Source organism: Monodelphis domestica, chromosome 7 (genome assembly GCF_027887165.1).
Source record: "Monodelphis domestica isolate mMonDom1 chromosome 7, mMonDom1.pri, whole genome shotgun sequence".
Taxonomy (NCBI): domain Eukaryota; kingdom Metazoa; phylum Chordata; class Mammalia; order Didelphimorphia; family Didelphidae; genus Monodelphis; species Monodelphis domestica.
In genome coordinates, this window is record NC_077233.1 from 216,872,934 (window position 1) to 216,878,933 (window position 6,000).

At 38.6% G+C, this 6,000-nt stretch overlaps 1 long non-coding RNA gene across 1 annotated transcript in view; it reads right to left on the bottom strand.

The window, feature by feature from the left end:
• The window catches only part of LOC103098470 (uncharacterized), a 65,872-nt gene extending 61,343 nt beyond the window's left edge, over positions 1–4,529 (bottom strand). Inside the window, exon 1 of the long non-coding RNA XR_008913697.1 lies at positions 4,389–4,529. This is a non-coding gene — a long non-coding RNA (uncharacterized LOC103098470). The remainder of the gene's footprint in view (positions 1–4,388) is intronic.
• Between the last annotated feature and the right edge of the window lie 1,471 nt (positions 4,530–6,000).

Below are 6,000 nucleotides of genomic sequence, written 5' to 3' on the forward strand. Positions count from 1 at the left end.
TATACACTACGTCATAAAAACATGGCATGCAAATGCAGAAAAGCAGAATTAATGCAAGCTTTTCAGATCATAAGGCAATAAAAATATTGATCAGTAAGGGTACATGGAGAGCAAAATCAAAAATCAATTGGAAATTAAATAATATGATGCTCCAAAATCAATTAGAGAACAAATCATAGAAACAATTAATAATTTCATTGAGGAAAATGACAATGGTGAGACATCTTTTCAAACCTTATGGGATGCAGCCAAAGCAGTACTTAGAGGAAAATTCATATCCATGAGTGCATATATTAACAAATTAGGGAGGGCAGAGATCAATGAATTGGAAATGCAAATCAAAAAACTTGAGAACGAACAAATTAAAAACCCCCAGAAGAAAACCAAACTAGAGATCCTAAAAATTAAGGGAGAAATTAATAAAATTGAAAGTGATAGAACAATTGAACTAATAAATAAGACTAGAAGCTGGTACTTTGAAAAAACAAATAAAATGGACAAAGTACTAGTCAGTCTAATTAAAAAAGGAAAGAAAAAACCAAATTGACAGTATCCAAGATAAAAAGGGAGACCTCACCTCTAATGAAGAGGAAATCAAGGCAATCATTAAAAACTACTATGCCCAACGATATGGCAATAAATATACCAACCTAGGTGATATGGATGAATATTTACAAAAATACAAATTGCCTAGACTAACAGAAGAAAAAATAGAATTCTTAAATAATCCCATATTAGAAAAAGAAATCCAACAGGCCATCAAAGAACTCCCTAAGAAAAAATCCCCAGGGCCATATGGATTCACAAATGAATTCTATCAAACATTCAAAGAACAGCTAATCCCAATACTATACAAACTATTTAACATAATAAACAAAAAGGGAGTTCTACCAAATTCCTTTTATGACACAAACATGGTACTAATTCCAAAGCCAGGCAGGTCAAAAACAAAGAAAGAAAACTATAGACCAATCTCCCTAATGAATATAGATGCAAAAATCTTAAACAGGATACTAGCAAAAAGACTTCAGCTGGTGATCAGGAGGGTCATTCACTATGTAGGATTTATACCAGGAATGCAGGGCTGGTTCAATATTAGGAAAACCATCTACATAATTGACCATATCAACAAGCAAACCAACAAAAATCACATGATTATCTCAATAGACACAGAAAAAGCTTTTGATAAAATACAACACCCATTCCTATTGAAAACACTAGAAAGCATAGGAATAGAAGAGTCTTTCCTAAAAATAATAAACAGTATATATCTAAAACCATCAGAAAATATCATCTGCAATGGGGATAAACTAGATGTTTTCCCAATAAGATCAAGAGTGAAACAAGGATGCCCATTATCGCTTCTATTATTTAACATTGTACTAGAAACAGTAGCAGTAGCAATTAGAGAAGAAAAAGAAATTGAAGGCATTAAAATAAGCAATGAGGAGACCAGGTTATCACTCTTTGTGGATGATATGATGGTCTACTTAAAGAATACTAGAAAATCAACCAAAAAGCTAGTCAAAATAATCAACAACTTTAGCAAAGTTGCAGGATACAAAATAAACCCACATAAGTCATCAGCATTTCTACATATTTCCAACAGAGCTCAGCAGCAAGAATTAGAAAGAGAAATCCCATTCAAAATCACCTTAGAGAAAATAAAATACTTAGTAATCTATCTGCTGAGACAAACACAGGAACTATATGAACACAACTACAAAACACTCTCCACACAACTAAAACTAGACTTGAGCAATTGGAAAAACATTAACTGCTCATGGGTAGGACGAGCCAATATAATAAAAATGACCATCCTACCCAAACTTAGCTATCTATTTAGTGCCATACTCATTGAACTTCCCAAAAAATTTTTTACTGAATTAGAAAAAACCATAACAAAGTTCATTTGAGGGAACAAAGGGTCAAGGATATCCAGGGAAATAATGAAAAAAAAAACAAATGATGGGGGCCTTGCAGTCCCAGACCTTAAACGATATTACAAAGCAGCAGTCATCAAAACAATTTGGTATTGGATAAGAGACAGAAAGGAGGATAAGTGGAATAGACTTGGGGTAAGTGACCTCAGCAAGACAGTCTATGACAAACGCAAAGATCCCAGCTTTTGGAACAAAAATCTACTATTTGATAAAAAAAACTGCTAGGAAAACTGGAAGACAGTGTGGGAGAGATTAGGCTTGGATCAACATCTCACACCCTACACCAAGATAAATTCAGACTTAAACATAATGAAGGAAACTATAAGTAAATTAGGTGAACACAGAATAGTATACATGTCAGACCTTTGGGAAGGGAAAGACTTAAAACCAAGCAAGATGTAGAAAGAGTCACAAAATATAAAATAAATAATTTTGATTACACCAAATTAAAAAGTTTTTGTACAAACAAAACCAATGTAACCAAAATTAGAAGGGAAGCAACAAATTCGGAAACAATTGTCATAACAAAAACCGCTGACAAAGATCTAATTATTTAAATTTATTAAGAGCTAAATCAATTGTACAAAAAATCAAGCCATTCTCCAATTGATAAATGGACAAGGGACATGAACAGGGGCTTTTCAGCCAAAGAAATCAAAACTATTAATAAGCACATGAAAAAGTGTTCTAAATCTCTTATAATCAGAGAGATGCAAATCAAAAGAACTCTGAAGTGTTACCTCACAAATAGCAGATTGGCTAACATGACAGCAAAGGAAAGTAATGAATGTTGGAGGGGATGTGGCAAAGTTGGGACATTAATTCATTGCTGGTGGAGTTGTGAATTGATCCAACCATTCTGGAGGGCAATTTGGAACTATGCCCAAAGGGCGATAAAAGACTGTGCCCTTTGATCCAGCCATAACACTGCTGGGTTTGTACCCCAAAGAGATAAGGAAAAAGACATGTACAAGAATATTCATAGCTGCGATCTTTGTGGTGGCCAAAAATTGGAAAGTGAGAGCATGCCCTTCAATTGGGGAATGGCTGAACAAATTATGGTATATGTTGGTGATGGAATACTATTGTGCTAAAAGGAATAATAAAGTGGAGGAATTCCATGGGGATTGAACAACCTCCAGGAAGTGATGCAGAGTGAAAGGAGCAGAACCAGGAAAACATTGTACACAGAGACTGATACACTGTAGTACAATGGAATGTAATAGACTTCTCCATTAGGGGCAATGCAATGTCCCTGAACAATTCGCAGGAATCAAGCAGAAAAAAACACTACTCTCAAGCAGAGGACAAACGGTGGGAGTAAAAACACTGAGGAAAGGCAACAGCTTGACTACAGGGGTGATGGGGATATGATTGAGGAGAGACTCTAAATGAACACCTTAATGAAAATACCAACAACATGGACTGGGGTTCAATCTAGCCTCAGATACTTCCTGGCTGTGTGACCTTGGGTAAGTCATTTAACCTCCATTGCCTAGCCTTACCACTCTTCTGCCTTAGAGCAGAATTGATTCTCAGATGGAAGGTGAGGGTTTTTAATTTTGTCTATCAGACTGCTGATCTCTTTCTCCCATTTTTCTTTCCAGAAGGTTTCCATCTTTTGGATAAGCTCCAATTTGAATTCTTCCAGAGCTTGTGCATAATTTCCATTTTTGGAGGCCTGTTTTGATTTTGTTTGGATTTCATCCTCTTTCTCTTCTTTTCCTTGGGTACTCCCGCCATAAAAGTTTTCAATAGTCACTTTTTTCCCTTTCTTCTTGGAGGCTTGATTTTGGGCCATGTGAGCTATTCCTTTGGTGGTTTTATTCCCCTTTCCTTTTTGGTCTGGGGTCTGGGTGATATGGGCGGGTTTTCTGTGAATTTAGGTTGCCTCAGACTAGTTCTTCCCAGCCTCCAAGGTTTCTTAGAGTGAAGGCCCCTGTGCTCACCGCAACCGCCCCTGTGTTCAGCGCCCCCGCCCCCATGCTCTGTGATCTCTTCTCGCCAGTGCACAGGAATCTCCTGTAAAACCGCTGAGGGGTGGAACTCTGGTATTCCCAGTCAGTTCCCAGGGAGACTGGCTTGCCTCCCCCTTCACTACAGCGAGGGGCAACGCTTTGGCCTTAGGCAGTTTTTACAGACTCTCCAGACTCCTCACTGTTCCCAGTTTGCAGGGCGCTCTGTTTGTGCGCTCTCCAGTTCCCAGGGTTCTCCTGTGGAACCGCCCTGAGAGGTCATTTCCTAGCAGTCTTTAGATCCAAAGGACCCTGGTGTGCCCCCCCACCAGACAGAGACGTTCCTCACTCACTCACTGTCCCAATGAGGGCTCTGATCCCCTACTCTGGTTTGGTGGGGGAGGTGGGGGAGGTGGGGGGAGGGGAAGGCTCACGTTTTTTGTGCAAACTTTTCCTCCTTATGGTGTGGAAATGTTCAAACCCCACATACCTTCATTACTGTGGGATACTGGAGAGTCCCTCCGTTCTTCCAAAGGTGATTTTTATGCTCTTTTGAGATAGTCTATTTCGCTCGGTGCTGGGGAAAGGAATCGATTCGCGTCTAGATTGTAGCCATGTTTACCCGGAAGTCGAGGGTTTTTAATTTTAAAAATAAAAATAAATCCTATGAATCTTTTTTTATTTCTCTGCCCTCTTCTTCCCATCAATATTTATCTTTATATGTTCCACACATTCCCATTTTCTAGGTAAATAAAATGTATTTTCTCCTTTGGAGATAATAAAGCCACTTTTAGTTAGCTAGAAGAATATCAATTAAATAGTACCAAGAAGAGAGCTCAGATCTTTGGGTACCAAAATTGTTACAGAGAAAAAGGGATTACAGCTTCAGCTCTAAAAGACATCAACACTTCCAGTTACTTTCTTGGAAGTTGGTTCTAGATTCCTGTTCTTAACTTGTCATATTACTGGGTTCAACTGTCATGTCAGGGATGACCAGAATACACTACTGTATCAACCTCAATTTATTTCTTAGACAAATTTTTTTTTAATTTTTTTAAACCCTTACCTCTCATCTTAGAATCAATACTGTGCATTGGTTCCAAGGTAGAAGAGCAGTAAAGGCAAGGCAATGGGGGTTAAGTGATTTGCCCAGGGTCACAAAGCTGGGCAGTCTGAGATCAAATTTGAACCCAGGACCTCCCATCTCTAGGTCTGGCTCTCAATCCACTGAGCTACCCAGCTGCCCCCCCCCCCCCCCTTTTTCCTTTTTAAACCCTTACTTTCTTTGTATCAATTCTAGAACAGAAGAGCAACAAGGATCAGGAAATCAGGGTTAAATGACTTGTCCAGTGTCTAATTGAATCCAGATTCTCCTAACTCCAGGCCTAGCATTCTATCCACTGTGATATCTAGTAGTTCTTCAAGTAACTTCTTTTTAAAAATTTTATTCAATTAACTTAGAATATTTCCCCATGGTTACATGATTTATGTTCTTTCCCTCCCCCTCCCCGAGCCGATGAGCAATTCCACTGGGTTTTACATGTATCAATTCAAGTAACTTCTAATCAGTCTGTTTGGACATTCCTATCCCAGTTCCACTTCTGATTCTCTGGCTTTACCACTATGTCTTAGTTATCTTCTCTGGAAATTCCCTCCTCCTCCGTGGCTTTCTCATTCTAGAAATACTCTACTTGTAACAGTTAAAAATTAAGGTTGTGGAAGTGAACTGAACTCTGCCACTTTTTAGCAGAATTCCTGCCTTAAGAAGAGGCTTTGGACCAACCAATCATAGCCTGAGCTGAGGACCAAAGTTTTGTTCTTACTTGATTCCTACATGCTTAAATCGTAGTTCTTTGTAGCTGAACTTTGTTCAGAATTCAGCTGGTCTAAAATAGGTTGTTTAGAAATCTAGTTCTGCTAATCATTGATCTTGTCTTGACTCAAGGAAATTTTGCTGACCTGGGAAACTGAGTGAGTAGGAAAGGGAGTCTGATATGTTTAACCACCAAGCTGTTCTTCAAGAGCATCTGGTTTTGGTTTCCAAAAGTCTGGGCTGTGGGGCAGCTAGGTGGCAAAGTGTATAGAGAACCAGGGCTGGAATG